The following is a 22290-nucleotide window of genomic DNA, read 5'->3' as shown; positions in this document are numbered from 1 at the left end:
TCAGGATTACTAATTTAATCCAAAGTGAAATCCAGGCCATAAACTTTAATATTTATAAATGCTGAGGTCTGGTTTCAGAATGATCACAATGTCAAAATCTGAACATGGTGAGAGAATTACTCCTGGATATGGACAGCTTCAGATTTCATTACTTTAAAAAAATTTCCTTTTGGGATTTCAAACTTTTGTCCTTTAAATGTTTTATTTCTATAGATCTATAACACAAGCTGTTCATTTCAACAGGGGAACCAGAAATGTTCAGAAGACCAAGACGATGCTTCAGATTCAGTGGAAATCTGGATTCAAACTTCAAAATTATGACTTTATTATGCAGCGTTACATTACTAAAACACCTATATGGAACTAAAATGGGGCCATAAAGTTTGTTTTGTAGTTTTGAACTATTCTTCACTTTCAAATTATTTTTTAGTCTTAAAATTATTTCTGTAATGTTTTTTATTACAAAATTATTTTTCAGGTTTAAAATGATTACCTCAGTTTTAAACTGACCTTTCTGTTTAGCTATTTCAGTTTCAAAATTATTTTTAAATTTTAAAAACGTATTTGTTTCAAAATAATTTTTCAGTTTCAATTATTTTTTTCAGTTTTAAAATTAAATTTCACTTTATTTTTTTTCCATTTCAAAATAATCTTTCAGTTTAATTTTTTATTTCAAAATTCTCCTCCAGCTTGAATAAAAAAATAATGCAGAAGGTTTAAAATTAATTTTCACTTTCAAAACCGTTTTTTAATTATCTTTATTTTTTTTCAGTTTTAAAATTATTTTACAGTTTCAATTTCTTTTCAGTATTAAACTTTTTTCAGTTTTATTGTTTCTTTAGCCTGCGACAGACTGGCGACCTGTCCAGGTGACTCCGCCTCTCGCCTGGAACATTAGCTGGAGAGGCACCAGCTCCTCCCAACCCCATTAAGGGACAAGGGTGTACAGAGAATGGATGGGTGGGATGTTTCTTTAGCAAGCTTTTTGGCACCAATTTAGCTCTATAGTGTGTAAAGCTGGTAGAAAAACACATCAAACGTCCTGAAGATGCTGGAAACTATTGGTCTCAATTCTGAGGAGCAAAATCTAAACATGAAATGTGATTGCACCACATTACTTGGACTCTTATGCAAAACATTTTGTATCTTCCTTCAAATTTACATTTATGAATTTCTTTAAAGCCCAAAACGACACACTGACATGGGTTTTGTAGTTGTAATGTCATAAAGTGTTACAAGTTTAACAAGTGTGAATGATTTTGCTTCTCCCAGAAAACAGAAACGCAGAGCCAGGAACACTTTGGGAAAAAATAAATAAAAAGCTCTTTGGTTTTCCTCCAGGCTCTGATTCCCAGATAAACTCCTTCATGTTTGTGTGTTTTTGACACAAATCCCGCCCAGATTTGTTGAACTTAAGCAGGGAAACGATCTGTAGAAAAATAAAACAGGTTTAGTTAAAGAAATAGCTTAAAAATCAATGAGAACTAAAATCTGTGAAAATCAACCCCACTAAGGTCAAAGGTGAAAAGTTCAGACGATAGCAGGACGTCATTCTGACCCCAAGAGACGAAACTCTAGTTCGAACATGTTCATGATGGGTTTTTGTAACTTTCTCACCTTTCAGAGGTTCAAACTTTCCTCCATTATGATATTTTTTATTCCTACCAACAGGAACATTATGAGTGTTGAGAACCGACGTGTAAAAACACCAATCAGACGCTAATCTGTAATTTCCTAAGGAACCTTAATGTTCATTTCTCTGGTAAGGTTGGAGAACGAGTAATGTTTCATTTGGAAGTAAATTAAATCTCGCCGCGTATATCAATACAAAGTACCTTCATATTTTCCAATTCCAACGTCCGCCGCCTCCGTCTCTCCCATTCGCTGTAATCACATTCTGGGTTTTGTTGTCCTCATCACTGCGGCGGCGATGATGATGATTGCTGAGCGATCACCGCCGCCATGATCATCAACGCTTACACCTGATTGGATTTTAAACTCATTAGCTGTCATCTTTAGCAGGTTGTGATAAGGATCCTCGATCTGCTCAGATTCATTCCTACGTGACGCAGATTTGTTTTTATTTCCTCTTCTGACCAGAAGGTATTTTGTTTGTTTGTTTGTTTGAATCATTAGGAAGTATTGAAGGAGAAGGAACTTTATTCTTTACATTTTGACTTCAGCACCTCTTGTCACTTTAAATCCAAAAAAAAAATGCTGCTTATTTGGATGTGCAGTTATGCAACTACACATGTTAGAAAAGCAGAAGTGGAGTCTCCTGCACAACCAACAAGAAAGCAGCAAGTAGTTTAATTATAGTAAGTCAACAACAAAACACTTGTCTTTTCTAGTAGCTATTGTGAAGCAACAAAACCAGTGGACCAAATGCACTGGAGCTCAGCTTGTGTTGCTAGGTAACAGTCGGAACTCTGCTGGGGTTGCTAGGTAACGGAAGATTTTTGTAGCCCTCTATTTTCCAGACACTAAGAAACATAAACTTAATGCCAAAAACTTTGGTACTGATCCAAAAGCAGGAAGTGGACTACAGCGCCAGGGATTCTGGGTAAATACAACCAAAACAAACATGCTAGTCTAGTGCTAGCAGGAGAGTTAGCTAGTGGTCTTTAGCCAAAGACAAAAGAGAAATCCTGCAATCGCCACTGCATTTTTGTTTACATTTTGTGAAAAAGGAAGTTGCGCTCAGTGTCTTCAGAAGTTTTCATGTTGTTTTCTTCTGTAGTTCTTAGTGCAGCGCCCCCAAAAGGTGAGGAAGGGAACAAGTTTTTCAAAGGGCTTGGATTGTTTGACTCAATCCAGTGTGAAAGTGAACCACAACAGCCGAAAAATAACAAATGTTGCAACTTTGGTCTCCGATTGAACCGAATCCCCCAGACTAATTGATTTTGAATAATAACTGGAACATCATTAGTTTTAGAATAAAACAGAATATACTTATATTATTTGTTATTTGTTCACAAGCTGGTTCAAAAGTGGTAAATATAAAAAAAGTTGGAAAAGTAAAAAGCTGAGCAGGAGTAACAGCATCAGGCTGATGCATATGTGCACTTACAAGGTATTTGGTATTCCAACTTTTCACTACTTTTCCTTTATGAATGTTTTATAAACATATTTTATTTTATTGTGAAATGTCTTTCATCATTTTTATTTTGACTAGCCTTAAGTGAAAACATACCTTTCCATCAGCTGACTCCGTTGATCCCCTGTAACGATCAACCGCCGGCTCGGCCGGGCCACCATCTTGTTTTCAAACATGCTTCGAGTTAGTTCCCGGCAGGGAGAGGAGACACATACCGGCGAGGAAATACGATGAGAGCAGGAAAAGGGAGACATTTATGAGGTAAAGAACATCAGAGCGGGCTTGCTTGAGCTCTCGTTAACATCAAAACAAAAGCGAAGGCTGAGTATTTGATGTGGCGTCACGCAGAGCGGACCAGATTGAGTTCAAATGGATATTAACGGTGCAGGAGGCGGCCGGTCACCGTGGGGAAACGGAGTCCGTGACGTTCCCACTGCACTCTGCCGCTTCACCAGCAGAAAAAACCAATAACAGCCACAAATCTTCAGGTTTAATGAAGGTTGAACTGTTTATTTACTCCTTTATTGCTTCTGTGTATTGAATTGGAGGAAAGACACGGCAGTACCATCTGCAGCCCGGTTCCTGTTGGCCTGCTGCTGCCTGAGTTTCCCACCAACACAATTACTGAAGCCACTGCAAGGCTTGATGCTCGGTTCTATGATGGTGAGTTACGGCCATTTTAAATAGATAGAAAGGATTCAATTTCCACCAAAAAATGAGAAATTTTGAGATCAATAACAAAAGAACATTTCAGAAAAAAAACTGAAAATTTCGGTTTCAAAAGTCAGAAATTTGCTTGAAAACAAAACAAGAAATTGTGAGATTAATCTCAGAAATTTTCTTGAAAAAAAACATGGAAACTTCTGAGTTTCAAAATTCTAAAATTTGCTAGAAAAAGCTCTGAACTCTGAGGTTAACCTCGAAAATTTTCTAGAAAAAACATGGCTATTTCTGAGTATGAGATGTCAGAAATTTGCTAGAAAAAAAAGAATCAGGAATTCTGAGAGGAATCTCAAAATTCCTAGAAAAAAACTTAAACGTTTCAAAGTTTAAAAAGTCAGAAAATTTCTAGAAAAACCAAGGGAGTAGGCAACATTTTGCAAGAAAAATCTCAGAAATTTAGAGAATAATGTCTGAAAAATTCTAGGGAAAAGATTTGAAAATTTCTGAATTTCAAAAGTTGAATTTCAAAAATTTTCTAAGTTTCAAAACAGGAAAAAAAAAATCCACTTTGTCTAGAAATTTCTTCTAAAAAAAAATCTTGAAATATGTTCTAGAAAAAAAAATCTAGAACTTTTTCTCAAAAATTTCTTGAGTTTTTTTCTCACAAATATTTTACTCTTGAAGTTCAAAACGAACGGAGCCCGTCTGGTGACATATGAGAAAAAAAAAAAAAAACATCCCTATAGTTTAATATCTTGTGGGAAACACGTAATAACAACAAATTTTGAGATTAATCTCCAAAATTTTCTAGATAAACTTGAAAATGTCTTTTAAAAGAAAAAGATTTTCAACTTTGAACCTCAGATGGGATTTTTTTGGGGGTGAAATGATCGGATTTGGTTGTTATTTGAGTTCTCTTTGAATATTTCCCAACAGGTTTTGCTCGGATGCAGCTTTAGATCCTGTTTGATCTGCGTTTCGGTTTGTGGGCGGTGAAAACCCGGCTGAGCCGTCAAACGGACAAATCTGAGGCCCAGTAAAGTCAAAAATGCAGCTGCAGCCGCCCACTCCCCCATTGTTGCTTTCTAATTGTTCAGATTCAGAACAATGGGGCTGGAGGTGGAAGCTAACTGCTTGTTAATCGTCGTAAAACTGTTTGAAACCCACACAACGCAGGAAAACCTCCCCACTGTCTCCTCAGATTAAACAATCTGTCAAAATTACTCTGGATTTCGGCTTTTATTTCATTAGGAAATCTGCATATTTTCAAAGAATGCTCGTCAGAGTGCAGGGGTGTCCAAAGTGTGGTGCAGGGGCCATTTGTGGGCCTTAGACTGGTGTTGGTTGTCACCGCTGTCAAAGTGAGATGACTTTTTGATCCTCATTAAAAATGAAACATTTGGTCACAAAGCCACATGTCACTGAGCAGATTGTAGAAAAATCTCTTTAAATAATTGGTTCTCAAATATGGACCAACCCGACCCTCGTGTATCAGTTAATTAGGACCTGAAATTTGACGCGTTCATTTCAACTGGATTATTACGTAATATTTAATATAATAAAAATGTTAACACATTTAATTACTTTTTTTTACAAATAAAATTCCAAAAAATTCAGTTTAAAAATACTCTTTCAGTTTCTTGTTTTTTTTCAATTTCAAACTTATTTTTGTTTCAATTTTATTTTTCATTTTAAAAATTGTTTCCCAGTTTCAAGTATTTATTTTAGTTTATAACTGTTTTTACAATAATTTTTCAATTTCAAATCTTTTTTCAAATTCAGAATTGTTTTTCAGTTTCCCTTTTCTTTTGATTTAAAAATTATTTTCCTGGTTGAAGTATGATTTTTTTGGTTTCAAATATTTATTCTTTTCAGAATTATTTTTAGTTTCAAATATTTTTTAAGTTTCAGAATATTTCTTTTAGTTTCAGATCTTTATTTTCAGATCTCACATTTTTCATCAGTTTCAAATATATATAAATTATTTTTTATTTCTAAGTTATTTTTCAGTTTCACTATCGTTTTTTGAGTTTTAAATCCTTTTTTGTCTCAAAATTATTTCTTCAGTTTCAATATATATAATTTTAGACCAAACTTTTTGGCCCCAGTTTAGCTCCATAGAACATCTTAGCACTGAAACATTGCTGCAGCCCAGTGAGATGAGTTACATTCTGTAGCTTCGTCTCCACGGCGATCAGCCATGTTTCCACACAGCAACACGTCTGCCGGTTTATTGCTGACGTTGCGTTGCTCCGTTGACGTCTCCTGTAAACGTTTCCGTCGTGTTTACGTTAAAGCGTAAAGTTTCTGACTGACACGTTCAGATCCGACATGTTGGAGGCAGAAATATGTCATTTGGCCCCGTGACCCCGCCGTGACCCCTCACCGCTTCATCGTTTTCCCACCGACATAACGCCACAGCGCCGACGGCCTTTTGGGTCTGACCCGCCGCCACCTTTTTAATCTAAACTCAGCGTAAGGTCAGAGGTCAAACTCTTTTCATAGATGTGTTCCTACTTGATCCTTTCAAAATAAACCTCGCCCCCTGCTGCTGTAGGACTAAAAGAGAGGCTTGTTCTCACGTAGAAACGAAGTGTTGGAGCTCAGACTTTGTTTAAACCACAGGCGCAGTGTGTTTATGGGTCGGTTAAAAGGTTCCTGTCCGACTGACGGGTCTGTCAAATAAACAGCAGGACAAGTGGTGCCGCTTGTTTCTTCTTCCCCATAAAAGTCAAACATGTCCCCATCATATTCTGCGCTACCAGCATGGGTCACTGTTAGTCTAACACGTTTAACCTTTATCTTAATTGTTGCTCTCTGAACATATTTCCTGGAAGAAAAGGAGCTCAAAGCTCCTATAAAAAGTTTTCACCCCCTTTGGATGTTTTACTGCGTTTAAAATCAATCATAAACTACAAAAATTTGGCTTTTCAGACAAGAAAATAGAAAAGTAGACCATATGATTCAAAGTAAAACGTAATTTTTAAAAAATAATGGCAATAAAATAAAAAATAGTTAACATAAAATAAGGGACTGCATAAATATTATTTTTAGGAAATCAAAAATTAGGCAAAAAGAAGGGAAAAATTCCCACACTCATGCTTCCATTTGAGTCTAAATTGCTCCTAAAATCAACTTCAACACTTAAAAAAACACTGTTTTTGGCAATAAGGTCAAGTTTTCAGTGTCTGAAAAATGACCCATTTCAAAAACTTTCCAATTATTAATTTGCAGTTGATAGCGCTGCGCTGTTACCTGGCAACGCCAGCAGAGTTCCGCCCGTTACCTAGCAACCTAAATGGAGCTCCAGATCATTTGGCCAAAATGTGTATTTTTTAGAGAGGTTAGCTACAGTTTAAAGAAGTGAATATTTATGTACAACGAAGGGGTCGGACTAAGAAATAAAAAATATTACAAGAATTGAGTCATAATGTTACAAAAATAAAGCTGCACAAGAATGAAGTCGTAGTATTACAATATTCTCAAAATATGACTGTAATGTCATATTATTCCAAGTTTACTTTTGTAATTTTTTACTTTATTCTTGTAGTATTAAGATATTATTCTCATAATTTTACTTTTTTTATATAATTTTTCTTAGTATTCTGTCATACTTATGCAATCACTTTGTTAAATATTTTTTGTCATTGTCATTATTTTGTAGAAATCAGTTTTCACTTTGGTATTAAAGTTTGGTTTTATTTTTTTGTAAATAGTTTTTTAAGAAAAATCAACGTGTAAAATGTTGATTTTCTTGTTTTGAACGAGAGAATAAAATAATATTGCAGCTAATTCACTTATTGTGTTTTAATTTCATATCAGAGTTTATGTTGGGTATAAACAAGGAAAAGCTTCCATCAGAAAAACCAATTTAAATGTTGGAAATAAATAAATAAAAAGCAGGTTGGTGAGATGCAGCTACCGGAAATCTAAGACAGCAAATGATGCCATCTTCCTCTGAGATGTTTGTTTTAATGCAACACAAAGGTCAAGGCTGCTTCTTGGAAAGCTCTCTGCTTCGGCTAACGAGCCGTAATCACGCGTTGTGATTGTGTGATTGCTGGCGATGTTGATGTTGCTGCTGCTGCCACCTTCCTCTCTGCTCTCCTTCCACAGCGGCTCTATATATAGAGGCAGCAGTCGGAGGTAATGGGATGATGAATGGACGCAGCCAGGCCTAATTTCATGGGGCAGGAAATCACCAGAGGAACAAAAAAAGCTAAACTTTAGAGGCTGTAATTATTATCCCTGGGGACAAATCGGTCCCAAACTATGCCGCAGGAAATACGACTCGTGATAAAGTAACGTGTTGTACATGCTAAGGCTTGTGGGTATTCATGCGCTTTGACCTGAGGGATGTTTTCCATTCGTGTGATTTCATCCCATTCGTCTTCTAAAAGGGCCGCGGACTTTTGGCCGCTAACAGCTGTTTGCTTTATTACAGCTGCAGGGATTTATCCCATAATGTTTTATGTTAATAACAATGTTGAATGATTTACTGCAGCGCAGAGAAAGCCGCTCCATAAATTTATCGGCTCGCTTAGTAAAATATTTTCATTTCAGAGTCTCAGTTCAGAAGAGAATAAGATCTGGTTGATGGTTTTGGCTCTGCAGGAGAAGTCTGAAGTTTAATGTGTTTTCACACCTGATAGTTTGGCAGATTTGGTTCAATTTGGGATCAAAGTTGCAACATTTGTTACATTTGTAGCTGCTGCGGTTCGCTTTCACGCTGCAGTGTAAGCTGATCCAAACTAAATAAAAAAAACCTGTTCCCCTCCTCGCCTGTAGGGGCGCTGCACCAAGCAAAAATGGAGTGGTGTTACATTTTAGCAGCTTTCAGATTTCTCATGAAAGCGAACAGACCCAACCGGACCGAACAGAGTGAAAAGGACATGACATCTAAATGACTAAATATTTAGCTAGCTTCAAATATTTAGTTTGAAGCTAGCTAACTACAGCTAACTATTTAATTTGGAGCTAAATATTTATTTTGATAATTAACTAAATATTTAGCTCAGTGCTGGCTTGAAATATCTAGTTTGAAGCTAAATACAATATACTTATCTAAATGTTGGAGCTAAGTATGTAGTTTGCTAACTGAATATGCAGCTGTCAGCTAAATATGTATCTGATAGCTACATAGCTATATAGTTTGTATCTAAATATTCTTCATGTTGAAATGGTCATTTATAATTAAATGAACAACATGGTGAAAATATGTCCTCTTTGATAAATGAACCCCATTTTTTCCTTTTTAGAAATAAATAACTCAAATTATTACTGATATATTTTGATTGTGCAGCACTCATAGTTTATTTTTCTCAGTTTTACACCATAAACATCTAAATTACTGAACCTGATTCCTGCATGATGCTCATGCGGTGCCCGTTTTCACCAGCAGAGGGCGTAGTTGTGGCTTTTATCCCAGTTTTCAGCCTCATCTTTGTCTTCCTCCGGTCCAGGAATACCTACCTTCTCCCGAACAGGTCTGGGAATGCTGCTTGGCTCCTGGAGTAAATATGAAAATAAAGCTAGATGCAGGAAAGCCCTAATTAGTCCGTCACTCCAAACTAACACTTCAGCCCGCTCCAGATCCCGGCCCGGCCCGCAGCATTTTCCCCCGCTGTCAGAGCTGGTCATGAGTGTCAGATTTAATCTGGTGCAGGGGTCGAGCGGGGCCCAGGGTGCTGGGAGAAACCCATCATTTTCATTTTGTTTGTGTGTGTGTGTGTGTGTGTGTGTAGGTGTGTGTGTGTGTGTGTGTGTGTGTGTGATGGATACAAGAGATAGAGGAAAAGATCGGGTCTCTGAGAAGGAAACAGCCTGACAAATTCAATAAAACACATCTGAGCAGCGCCTGCTGAACGTTCTGCTCCGCTTTGCCTCTCAGAATAAATATGAGTCGGTCTGAACGCAGGGCATTACTGTTGGGTGTAATTGTCTCATTTTTTTCTGAACCAGCGGTTTTCCTCCGTTGTTTGGCGGAGTGAATCCAATTACAGGTGTCGCCATCGCTCATGGTGGCGGGCGGACCGGATGATGCGGCGATCTGGACGATTGATTGGCTGTTTGCGGCGGTGATCGCATTGATTAGCCATGAAATGTGCCAGGCAGGAGCTTACATCGCTCAAATACCAATGAGAGGGGAGGGTCAGCTGGGGAGGGAGGAGGAAGAGGCGAGGGGAGGGAGAAGAGGTCAAAGATGGCCGCCTTTCCTGTTGGGAGAGGAAGAGAAGGGAAATATTTTATATGAAAACAACAAATAAGTAGATTCATGCTGACTTTAGGAACGTCCGTCCGTCCGTCCGTCCGTCATTGTCCTGTTGTGTTTTTTAGAAGGTGAATCTTTGACTAGGTCAGCTAGAAATCTTTGGGTTGTTTGCATCTCTAAATGTGTCTCAGCTGGACCAACGTGACTCAGAGGAAGGTGAGTTTTGCTCGGCGTGTTTCTCATTTCCCAACAGCGGCTCCTTTATGACCCGCGTGCCATCAGCGGGGCTCGTTTTAGTCATAATTACTTATTATTGTACAGGACAGAATGCAGTAATTGGAGCCCAGTTTGAGGTTTTCCTCACATTCCTGCTGAATCCCATCATGTTCCAGTGTTTTCCTTGCTAACAAGGTTCCAACCGAGCCTTCACTCTGCACTGCAGGAGTCCATATTACCTTATAAAAGGACCTACACATGGAGTTGGACAGTTTTTTGGTTTAGTCCCAGACTGATATGTACGGGAGAGGATTAGGGCCACTAAAAAAAATGTCTCTGCTCCTAATGAGGGAAGTTCATGTCGATTGTTTTTAAACTGAATTCTGACTTTAATCTCAGAAGTTTCGAAATTTAAAATTCAGGTATATAAATTCAGAAACAGTTTTTTGAATATTTTGAATATAATTAAGACACATCTGAGAATGAAAAAAAGTAAAAAATTTGAGAAAAAAGTAAAAAAAAAAAAAAAAATCCGAAATCTGAGACAAAAGGTCATTGAGGAAAAAATTTTGAATTCTGATTAAATTCCAATCTGATTCCAATCAAATACAAGAAAAAAAAAGTTGGAAATCTGAGAAAAAAGTCGGAAATCAGAGAGAAGTTGGAATTCTGAAAAGATTCCAATCTGAGAAAAAGAGAAATCTGTGAAAAAAATAAAAATCTGAGAAGAAAATAGGATCTCTGAAAAAAACTTGTAAATCAAAGTTATTAGTCAGAATTTAATCATTTTTTGATGGTTTTAATCCTAATCTGTGGGTTCACCTTTGAGCTGGATTACAGGAAGCTTTCTGAACTTAACCCATTCAGTTCAGTTCGGTGCAAACAGTGTTTATTACAACCGGGACGAGGTGCGGATGAATCTTTTTTCAGACTCTAAGTGGGATTAATTCCCGCCTCCGGAGCGGCTGGACTTCCCAGGTGTTGCTGTGGAAATACCATCTGCTTCATTAACTGGGAGTTATTCCAGCGGCCCGGTCTCCGCTCCACATCCAGTTTCATAAATAAGACACGGCGCTCCGCCGCAGACGGGCTTTATGGCCCAACATCGATTAGCAACAGTTCAAGGTGGGCAGAACGTTACAGGTGCAGCAGATGAAACCTTTGAATGAAAATATGAAAGGAAAATAAATTGAAGCTTTTGCTATTATCCAGAAAATTTTATTTTAATTAATTTTAAATCCACAAGGGCTTTTCTGTCCTGCCTGGAAATGAGGATTTTTGGACATAAAACACGAGACAAAGGACATAAAATGATCTTTAAGGAGCAAATAATTAAAAAGTTAATGATGTTTAGAGGAAAAAAGGAGTCAGTTTCAAGTTTGTAAAGCGCTAATGAAGACGGGATAACCTGGATGTTCAGCAGGAGAAAAGGTAAGGCCAGGTCAACGGCATCAGGGTGGGAATTATGTCAAGAATCAGACTGAGAATACTGGTTCATCCGGGTAGGGAGATTTACCAGAATATTCCAGATTAACTGTCGAGATTCAGGAAGCAAGACGAAGAAACAAAACCTTGAAATATTTTCAAGGAGATTCAGGATGAGGAAAAAAATCATTTAGAGGAGGACAGATAAAACATGAAGGTCAGACTGGAGGTCAATGGATGGATGGACTCTTGTTGTATCACAAACACCCTGTGAAAAGCACAACGTACAAAAGCTGTTTCTGTCTGGTTTCGAACCAGAGACCTTTTGCGTGTTAAGCAAACGTGATAACCACTACACTACAGAAACTGAACTTCTCTGCTTTGTTTCAGTTGGAGGATCCAAATCTGAAGATGTCAGATGCAACGCATCAAGTATCCACAGAGGTTTGCACTCAGATGCCTGGATTCAGAGGACACACCGCTACACCATAGAATCCTTGCTGACCTTTAACTTTGCATAACCTTGCATATGGCCGGGTAGCTCAGCTAGTCACAGCGTGCTGTTTGTAATGCCAAGGTTGTGGGTTCAATCAACACTTGAAAATGAGAAAGGGTGGTAAATGATAAAAACACTTCAAAATTAAAAAGGTTGTAAAATAAAATGAATACTTGAAAATACCAAACTGTTTTAAAGTTAAATCAACATTTCAAAAATAAAAGAAAGATGGAAAATATACCTCTATGCAAGGTGATTGTGAAAAACATTAGAATATGAGGGCATTTTTTTCAAACCTTCAGTGGTAAAATCATATACGTTTATCTTAAATCCATGGAAACTTAAAATTCTGTGTGGCTGGTTAGCTCAGCTGGTCAGAGCGTGGTGCTAATAACGCTGAGGTCATGGGTTCAATTCCCGTGCTGGGTTGTCAAAACATGAATTTACTCATATAATGAACTTCAACATAGCAAGAGGATTTAAGTTAAACCTTTTCATACATCGATTTTGAAAGACAGGAATACGAGCTCTTTTATCAAATCTTCATTGTGGTAAAATCATGTAAGTTCTTCTTAATTCCATGCAAACTCAAAATTCTGTGTGGCTGGTTAGCTCAGCTGGTCAGAGCGTGGTGCTAATATCGCTGAGGTCATGGGTTCAATTCCCATACTGGTCTGTTGAAACATAAATTGATTCAGATAATCAACTTCAAAGTAACAAGTGGATTTAACTTAAACATTTTCACACATTGAAAAACAGGAATATGAGCACTTTTATCAAATCTTCAATGTGGTAAAATCATGTAAGTTCTTCTTAAATCCATGGAAACTCAAACATTTTTAAGGTAGGTCAGCTCAGCAGGTTGGAGCGTAGGACTGTTACCGCCGAGGTCATGGGTTCAAACCCAGTACAGGTCATTTCATATCTAAAGTCTTTCAGACAATCAACACTTCAAAATATAAAAAGGGTGAAAATTAAAATCAACACTTCTAAATACAAAAAGGTTGAAATATAAAAGGGTGAAAACTAAAATCAACACTTCAAAATATAAAAAGGGTGAACAATAAAATATAAAAAGGGTGAAAATTAAAATCAACACTTCAAAATATAAAAAGGGTGACAAATAAAATCAAAACTTCTAAATAACAAGCAACACTTTAAAATCTCTGGAAAATAAAATATTATGCATGTTGATTTTGAAAAATATTAGAATAGAAACACTTTTCTCAAATTCCTTGTGTTAAGATTATGTAAGTTGTTCTTTAATCCGTGGAAACTCATCATTATCATCATTATTATTAGTGTGGTACTATTAATCCTGAGGTCATGGGTTCAGTCCACATACTGGCCAATTCAAATATAAAAGCTGTTAAGATCATGTACGTTTTTCTTAAATCCATGGGAACTTAAAATTCTGTGTGGCTTGTTAGCTCAGCTGGTCAGAGTGAGGAGCTAATAATCCTGAGGTCACGGGTTCAATCCCCATACTTGCCAGTTGAAACATAAACTGTTTCAGACCATTAGGACTTTAAAGTCTCAAAAGGACTTAAGTTAAACCATTCCACATACTGATTAAGAAACATTAGGATACCAGCACTCTTCTCAAATTTTTATTGTGGTAAGATCATGTACATTTTTCTTAAATCCATAAAAACTCAGTAACTTGGTGAACAAACTGTCAAACTTGTGCCTAATTTCACATTATAGTCCATAAACTAAGCCTGGGATCAAAAAATGTATAGAAGATATCAGGAACAGAGACAAATGGTTCTACTGAGACTTGAACTCAGATCACTGGATTCAGAGTCCAGAGTGCTAACCATTACACCATAGAACCACCAAGTGGCATTTTGAGTAAAGTAGCCTCGATTTCAAAGATGCCTGCAGTGAAGTCGATTGGCAAATGAACAATCACGAAAAAACAAGACTCTTGTTGTATCACAAACACCCTGTGAAAAGCACAACGTACAAAAGCTGTTTCTGTCTGGTTTCGAACCAGAGACCTTTTGCGTGTTAAGCAAACGTGATAACCACTACACTACAGAAACTGAACTTCTCTGCTTTGTTTCAGTTGGAGGATCCAAATCTGAAGATGTCAGATGCAACGCATCAAGTATCCACAGAGGTTTGCACTCAGATGCCTGGATTCAGAGGACACACCGCTACACCATAGAATCCTTGCTGACCTTTAACTTTGCATAACCTTGCATATGGCCGGGTAGCTCAGCTAGTCACAGCGTGCTGTTCGTAATGCCAAGGTTGTGGGTTCAATCAACACTTGAAAATGAGAAAGGGTGGTAAATGATAAAAACACTTCAAAATTAAAAAGGTTGTAAAATAAAATGAATACTTGAAAATACCAAACTGTTTTAAAGTTAAATCAACATTTCAAAAATAAAAGAAAGATGGAAAATATACCTCTATGCAAGGTGATTGTGAAAAACATTAGAATATGAGGGCTTTTTTTCAAACCTTCAGTGGTAAAATCATGTACGTTTATCTTAAATCCATGGAAACTTAAAATTCTGTGTGGCTGGTTAGCTCAGCTGGTCAGAGCGTGGTGCTAATAACGCTGAGGTCATGGGTTCAATTCCCGTGCTGGGTTGTCAAAACATGAATTTACTCATATAATGAACTTCAACATAGCAAGAGGATTTAAGTTAAACCTTTTCATACATCGATTTTGAAAGACAGGAATACGAGCTCTTTTATCAAATCTTCATTGTGGTAAAATCATGTAAGTTCTTCTTAATTCCATGCAAACTCAAAATTCTGTGTGGCTGGTTAGCTCAGCTGGTCAGAGCATGGTGCTAATATCGCTGAGGTCATGGGTTCAATTCCCATACTGGTCTGTTGAAACATAAATTGATTCAGATAATCAACTTCAAAGTAACAAGTGGATTTAACTTAAACATTTTCACACATTGAAAAACAGGAATATGAGCACTTTTATCAAATCTTCAATGTGGTAAAATCATGTAAGTTCTTCTTAAATCCATGGAAACTCAAACATTTTTAAGGTAGGTCAGCTCAGCAGGTTGGAGCGTAGGACTGTTACCGCCGAGGTCATGGGTTCAAACCCAGTACAGGTCATTTCATATCTAAAGTCTTTCAGACAATCAACACTTCAAAATATAAAAAGGGTGAAAATTAAAATCAACACTTCTAAATACAAAAAGGTTGAAAAATAAAATATAAAAGGGTGAAAACTAAAATCAACACTTCAAAATATAAAAAGGGTGAACAATAAAATATAAAAAGGGTGAAAATTAAAATCAACACTTCAAAATATAAAAAGGGTGACAAATAAAATCAAAACTTCTAAATAACTAGCAACACTTTAAAATCTCTGGAAAATAAAATATTATGCATGTTGATTTTGAAAAATATTAGAATAGAAACACTTTTCTCAAATTCCTTGTGTTAAGATTATGTAAGTTGTTCTTTAATCCGTGGAAACTCATCATTATCATCATTATTATTAGTGTGGTACTATTAATCCTGAGGTCATGGGTTCAGTCCACATACTGGCCAATTCAAATATAAAAGCTGTTAAGATCATGTACGTTTTTCTTAAATCCATGGAAACTTAAAATTCTGTGTGGCTGGTTAGCTCAGCTGGTCAGAGTGAGGAGCTAATAATCCTGAGGTCACAGGTTCAATCCCCATACTTGCCAGTTGAAACATAAACTGTTTAAGACCATTAGGACTTTAAAGTCTCAAAAGGACTTAAGTTAAACCATTCCACATACTGATTAAGAAACATTAGGATACCAGCACTCTTCTCAAATTTTTATTGTGGTAAGATCATGTACATTTTTCTTAAATCCATAAAAACTCAGTAACTTGGTGAACAAACTGTCAAACTTGTGCCTAATTTCACATTATAGTCCATAAACTAAGCCTGGGATCAAAAAATGTATAGAAGATATCAGGAACAGAGACAAATGGTTCTACTGAGACTTGAACTCAGATCACTGGATTCAGAGTCCAGAGTGCTAACCATTACACCATAGAACCACCAAGTGGCATTTTGAGTAAAGTAGCCTCGATTTCAAAGATGCCTGCAGTGAAGTCGATTGGCAAATGAACAATCACGAAAAAACAAGACTCTTGTTGTATCACAAACACCCTGTGAAAAGCACAACGTACAAAAGCTGTTTCTGTCTGGTTTCGAACCAGAGACCTTTTGCGTGTTAAGCAAACGTGATAACCACTACACTACAGAAACTGAACTTCTCTGCTTTGTTTCAGTTGGAGGATCCAAATCTGAAGATGTCAGATGCAACGCATCAAGTATCCACAGAGGTTTGCACTCAGATGCCTGGATTCAGAGGACACACCGCTACACCATAGAATCCTTGCTGACCTTTAACTTTGCATAACCTTGCATATGGCCGGGTAGCTCAGCTAGTCACAGCGTGCTGTTCGTAATGCCAAGGTTGTGGGTTCAATCAACACTTGAAAATGAGAAAGGGTGGTAAATGATAAAAACACTTCAAAATTAAAAAGGTTGTAAAATAAAATGAATACTTGAAAATACCAAACTGTTTTAAAGTTAAATCAACATTTCAAAAATAAAAGAAAGATGGAAAATATACCTCTATGCAAGGTGATTGTGAAAAACATTAGAATATGAGGGCTTTTTTTCAAACCTTCAGTGGTAAAATCATGTACGTTTATCTTAAATCCATGGAAACTTAAAATTCTGTGTGGCTGGTTAGCTCAGCTGGTCAGAGCGTGGTGCTAATAACGCTGAGGTCATGGGTTCAATTCCCGTGCTGGGTTGTCAAAACATGAATTTACTCATATAATGAACTTCAACATAGCAAGAGGATTTAAGTTAAACCTTTTCATACATCGATTTTGAAAGACAGGAATACGAGCTCTTTTATCAAATCTTCATTGTGGTAAAATCATGTAAGTTCTTCTTAATTCCATGCAAACTCAAAATTCTGTGTGGCTGGTTAGCTCAGCTGGTCAGAGCGTGGTGCTAATATCGCTGAGGTCATGGGTTCAATTCCCATACTGGTCTGTTGAAACATAAATTGATTCAGATAATCAACTTCAAAGTAACAAGTGGATTTAACTTAAACATTTTCACACATTGAAAAACAGGAATATGAGCACTTTTATCAAATCTTCAATGTGGTAAAATCATGTAAGTTCTTCTTAAATCCATGGAAACTCAAACATTTTTAAGGTAGGTCAGCTCAGCAGGTTGGAGCGTAGGACTGTTACCGCCGAGGTCATGGGTTCAAACCCAGTACGGGTCATTTCATATCTAAAGTCTTTCAGACAATCAACACTTCAAAATATAAAAAGGGTGAAAATTAAAATCAACACTTCTAAATACAAAAGGGTTGAAATATAAAAGGGTGAAAACTAAAATCAACACTTCAAAATATAAAAAGGGTGAACAATAAAATATAAAAAGGGTGAAAATTAAAATCAACACTTCAAAATATAAAAAGGGTGACAAATAAAATCAAAACTTCTAAATAACAAGCAACACTTTAAAATCTCTGGAAAATAAAATATTATGCATGTTGATTTTGAAAAATATTAGAATAGAAACACTTTTCTCAAATTCCTTGTGTTAAGATTATGTAAGTTGTTCTTTAATCCGTGGAAACTCATCATTATCATCATTATTATTAGTGTGGTACTATTAATCCTGAGGTCATGGGTTCAGTCCACATACTGGCCAATTCAAATATAAAAGCTGTTAAGATCATGTACGTTTTTCTTAAATCCATGGAAACTTAAAATTCTGTGTGGCTGGTTAGCTCAGCTGGTCAGAGTGAGGAGCTAATAATCCTGAGGTCACGGGTTCAATCCCCATACTTGCCAGTTGAAACATAAACTGTTTAAGACCATTAGGACTTTAAAGTCTCAAAAGGACTTAAGTTAAACCATTCCACATACTGATTAAGAAACATTAGGATACCAGCACTCTTCTCAAATTTTTATTGTGGTAAGATCATGTACATTTTTCTTAAATCCATAAAAACTCAGTAACTTGGTGAACAAACTGTCAAACTTGTGCCTAATTTCACATTATAGTCCATAAACTAAGCCTGGGATCAAAAAATGTATAGAAGATATCAGGAACAGAGACAAATGGTTCTACTGAGACTTGAACTCAGATCACTGGATTCAGAGTCCAGAGTGCTAACCATTACACCATAGAACCACCAAGTGGCATTTTGAGTAAAGTAGCCTCGATTTCAAAGATGCCTGCAGTGAAGTCGATTGGCAAATGAACAATCACGAAAAAACAAGACTCTTGTTGTATCACAAACACCCTGTGAAAAGCACAACGTACAAAAGCTGTTTCTGTCTGGTTTCGAACCAGAGACCTTTTGCGTGTTAAGCAAACGTGATAACCACTACACTACAGAAACTGAACTTCTCTGCTTTGTTTCAGTTGGAGGATCCAAATCTGAAGATGTCAGATGCAACGCATCAAGTATCCACAGAGGTTTGCACTCAGATGCCTGGATTCAGAGGACACACCGCTACACCATAGAATCCTTGCTGACCTTTAACTTTGCATAACCTTGCATATGGCCGGGTAGCTCAGCTAGTCACAGCGTGCTGTTCGTAATGCCAAGGTTGTGGGTTCAATCAACACTTGAAAATGAGAAAGGGTGGTAAATGATAAAAACACTTCAAAATTAAAAAGGTTGTAAAATAAAATGAATACTTGAAAATACCAAACTGTTTTAAAGTTAAATCAACATTTCAAAAATAAAAGAAAGATGGAAAATATACCTCTATGCAAGGTGATTGTGAAAAACATTAGAATATGAGGGCTTTTTTTCAAACCTTCAGTGGTAAAATCATGTACGTTTATCTTAAATCCATGGAAACTTAAAATTCTGTGTGGCTGGTTAGCTCAGCTGGTCAGAGCGTGGTGCTAATAACGCTGAGGTCATGGGTTCAATTCCCGTGCTGGGTTGTCAAAACATGAATTTACTCATATAATGAACTTCAACATAGCAAGAGGATTTAAGTTAAACCTTTTCATACATCGATTTTGAAAGACAGGAATACGAGCTCTTTTATCAAATCTTCATTGTGGTAAAATCATGTAAGTTCTTCTTAATTCCATGCAAACTCAAAATTCTGTGTGGCTGGTTAGCTCAGCTGGTCAGAGCATGGTGCTAATATCGCTGAGGTCATGGGTTCAATTCCCATACTGGTCTGTTGAAACATAAATTGATTCAGATAATCAACTTCAAAGTAACAAGTGGATTTAACTTAAACATTTTCACACATTGAAAAACAGGAATATGAGCACTTTTATCAAATCTTCAATGTGGTAAAATCATGTAAGTTCTTCTTAAATCCATGGAAACTCAAACATTTTTAAGGTAGGTCAGCTCAGCAGGTTGGAGCGTAGGACTGTTACCGCCGAGGTCATGGGTTCAAACCCAGTACAGGTCATTTCATATCTAAAGTCTTTCAGACAATCAACACTTCAAAATATAAAAAGGGTGAAAATTAAAATCAACACTTCTAAATACAAAAAGGTTGAAAAATAAAATATAAAAGGGTGAAAACTAAAATCAACACTTCAAAATATAAAAAGGGTGAACAATAAAATATAAAAAGGGTGAAAATTAAAATCAACACTTCAAAATATAAAAAGGGTGACAAATAAAATCAAAACTTCTAAATAACTAGCAACACTTTAAAATCTCTGGAAAATAAAATATTATGCATGTTGATTTTGAAAAATATTAGAATAGAAACACTTTTCTCAAATTCCTTGTGTTAAGATTATGTAAGTTGTTCTTTAATCCGTGGAAACTCATCATTATCATCATTATTATTAGTGTGGTACTATTAATCCTGAGGTCATGGGTTCAGTCCACATACTGGCCAATTCAAATATAAAAGCTGTTAAGATCATGTACGTTTTTCTTAAATCCATGGAAACTTAAAATTCTGTGTGGCTGGTTAGCTCAGCTGGTCAGAGTGAGGAGCTAATAATCCTGAGGTCACAGGTTCAATCCCCATACTTGCCAGTTGAAACATAAACTGTTTAAGACCATTAGGACTTTAAAGTCTCAAAAGGACTTAAGTTAAACCATTCCACATACTGATTAAGAAACATTAGGATACCAGCACTCTTCTCAAATTTTTATTGTGGTAAGATCATGTACATTTTTCTTAAATCCATAAAAACTCAGTAACTTGGTGAACAAACTGTCAAACTTGTGCCTAATTTCACATTATAGTCCATAAACTAAGCCTGGGATCAAAAAATGTATAGAAGATATCAGGAACAGAGACAAATGGTTCTACTGAGACTTGAACTCAGATCACTGGATTCAGAGTCCAGAGTGCTAACCATTACACCATAGAACCACCAAGTGGCATTTTGAGTAAAGTAGCCTCGATTTCAAAGATGCCTGCAGTGAAGTCGATTGGCAAATGAACAATCACGAAAAAACAAGACTCTTGTTGTATCACAAACACCCTGTGAAAAGCACAACGTACAAAAGCTGTTTCTGTCTGGTTTCGAACCAGAGACCTTTTGCGTGTTAAGCAAACGTGATAACCACTACACTACAGAAACTGAACTTCTCTGCTTTGTTTCAGTTGGAGGATCCAAATCTGAAGATGTCAGATGCAACGCATCAAGTATCCACAGAGGTTTGCACTCAGATGCCTGGATTCAGAGGACACACCGCTACACCATAGAATCCTTGCTGACCTTTAACTTTGCATAACCTTGCATATGGCCGGGTAGCTCAGCTAGTCACAGCGTGCTGTTCGTAATGCCAAGGTTGTGGGTTCAATCAACACTTGAAAATGAGAAAGGGTGGTAAATGATAAAAACACTTCAAAATTAAAAAGGTTGTAAAATAAAATGAATACTTGAAAATACCAAACTGTTTTAAAGTTAAATCAACATTTCAAAAATAAAAGAAAGATGGAAAATATACCTCTATGCAAGGTGATTGTGAAAAACATTAGAATATGAGGGCTTTTTTTCAAACCTTCAGTGGTAAAATCATGTACGTTTATCTTAAATCCATGGAAACTTAAAATTCTGTGTGGCTGGTTAGCTCAGCTGGTCAGAGCGTGGTGCTAATAACGCTGAGGTCATGGGTTCAATTCCCGTGCTGGGTTGTCAAAACATGAATTTACTCATATAATGAACTTCAACATAGCAAGAGGATTTAAGTTAAACCTTTTCATACATCGATTTTGAAAGACAGGAATACGAGCTCTTTTATCAAATCTTCATTGTGGTAAAATCATGTAAGTTCTTCTTAATTCCATGCAAACTCAAAATTCTGTGTGGCTGGTTAGCTCAGCTGGTCAGAGCGTGGTGCTAATATCGCTGAGGTCATGGGTTCAATTCCCATACTGGTCTGTTGAAACATAAATTGATTCAGATAATCAACTTCAAAGTAACAAGTGGATTTAACTTAAACATTTTCACACATTGAAAAACAGGAATATGAGCACTTTTATCAAATCTTCAATGTGGTAAAATCATGTAAGTTCTTCTTAAATCCATGGAAACTCAAACATTTTTAAGGTAGGTCAGCTCAGCAGGTTGGAGCGTAGGACTGTTACCGCCGAGGTCATGGGTTCAAACCCAGTACGGGTCATTTCATATCTAAAGTCTTTCAGACAATCAACACTTCAAAATATAAAAAGGGTGAAAATTAAAATCAACACTTCTAAATACAAAAGGGTTGAAATATAAAAGGGTGAAAACTAAAATCAACACTTCAAAATATAAAAAGGGTGAACAATAAAATATAAAAAGGGTGAAAATTAAAATCAACACTTCAAAATATAAAAAGGGTGACAAATAAAATCAAAACTTCTAAATAACAAGCAACACTTTAAAATCTCTGGAAAATAAAATATTATGCATGTTGATTTTGAAAAATATTAGAATAGAAACACTTTTCTCAAATTCCTTGTGTTAAGATTATGTAAGTTGTTCTTTAATCCGTGGAAACTCATCATTATCATCATTATTATTAGTGTGGTACTATTAATCCTGAGGTCATGGGTTCAGTCCACATACTGGCCAATTCAAATATAAAAGCTGTTAAGATCATGTACGTTTTTCTTAAATCCATGGAAACTTAAAATTCTGTGTGGCTGGTTAGCTCAGCTGGTCAGAGTGAGGAGCTAATAATCCTG

At 36.5% G+C, this 22290-nt stretch overlaps 2 long non-coding RNA genes and 9 other non-coding genes across 11 annotated transcripts; 1 reads left to right on the top strand and 10 right to left on the bottom strand.

Annotated features, from left to right (window-relative positions):
• Positions 1 to 975: 975 nt before the first annotated feature.
• On the bottom strand, positions 976 to 3271 carry LOC106921591 (uncharacterized). The gene is made up of 3 exons (XR_001419020.2): positions 3194 to 3271; positions 1836 to 1982; positions 976 to 1429 (listed from the first exon to the last, which is right to left on the bottom strand). It is a non-coding gene; the product is annotated as an uncharacterized LOC106921591 (long non-coding RNA).
• LOC106921590 (uncharacterized) lies at positions 3270 to 4983 on the top strand. Its single transcript, XR_001419019.2, has 3 exons — positions 3270 to 3358; positions 3646 to 3760; positions 4697 to 4983. It is a non-coding gene; the product is annotated as an uncharacterized LOC106921590 (long non-coding RNA).
• A 6923-nt stretch (positions 4984 to 11906) lies between these two features.
• On the bottom strand, positions 11907 to 11979 carry trnav-aac (transfer RNA valine (anticodon AAC)). Its single transcript has one exon. It is a non-coding gene; the product is annotated as a tRNA-Val (tRNA).
• Positions 11980 to 13873: 1894 nt separating this feature from the next.
• trnaq-cug (transfer RNA glutamine (anticodon CUG)) lies at positions 13874 to 13945 on the bottom strand. The gene has a single exon. It is a non-coding gene; the product is annotated as a tRNA-Gln (tRNA).
• Positions 13946 to 14083: 138 nt separating this feature from the next.
• trnav-aac (transfer RNA valine (anticodon AAC)) lies at positions 14084 to 14156 on the bottom strand. Its single transcript has one exon. It is a non-coding gene; the product is annotated as a tRNA-Val (tRNA).
• Positions 14157 to 16056: 1900 nt separating this feature from the next.
• Positions 16057 to 16128, bottom strand: trnaq-cug (transfer RNA glutamine (anticodon CUG)). The gene has a single exon. It is a non-coding gene; the product is annotated as a tRNA-Gln (tRNA).
• Positions 16129 to 16266: 138 nt separating this feature from the next.
• Positions 16267 to 16339, bottom strand: trnav-aac (transfer RNA valine (anticodon AAC)). The gene has a single exon. It is a non-coding gene; the product is annotated as a tRNA-Val (tRNA).
• Positions 16340 to 18232: 1893 nt separating this feature from the next.
• trnaq-cug (transfer RNA glutamine (anticodon CUG)) lies at positions 18233 to 18304 on the bottom strand. The gene has a single exon. It is a non-coding gene; the product is annotated as a tRNA-Gln (tRNA).
• A 138-nt stretch (positions 18305 to 18442) lies between these two features.
• Positions 18443 to 18515, bottom strand: trnav-aac (transfer RNA valine (anticodon AAC)). The gene has a single exon. It is a non-coding gene; the product is annotated as a tRNA-Val (tRNA).
• Positions 18516 to 20415: 1900 nt separating this feature from the next.
• trnaq-cug (transfer RNA glutamine (anticodon CUG)) lies at positions 20416 to 20487 on the bottom strand. The gene has a single exon. It is a non-coding gene; the product is annotated as a tRNA-Gln (tRNA).
• A 138-nt stretch (positions 20488 to 20625) lies between these two features.
• On the bottom strand, positions 20626 to 20698 carry trnav-aac (transfer RNA valine (anticodon AAC)). Its single transcript has one exon. It is a non-coding gene; the product is annotated as a tRNA-Val (tRNA).
• Between the last annotated feature and the right edge of the window lie 1592 nt (positions 20699 to 22290).

The sequence above is a fragment of the Poecilia mexicana genome, unplaced genomic scaffold (assembly GCF_051168715.1).
Source record: "Poecilia mexicana isolate PSO_F unplaced genomic scaffold, ASM5116871v1 scaffold_12, whole genome shotgun sequence".
In the NCBI taxonomy this organism is placed as follows: domain Eukaryota; kingdom Metazoa; phylum Chordata; class Actinopteri; order Cyprinodontiformes; family Poeciliidae; genus Poecilia; species Poecilia mexicana.
Note: the sequence above shows the minus strand (reverse complement) of the source record. Positions and strands in the feature narration are given on the sequence as shown.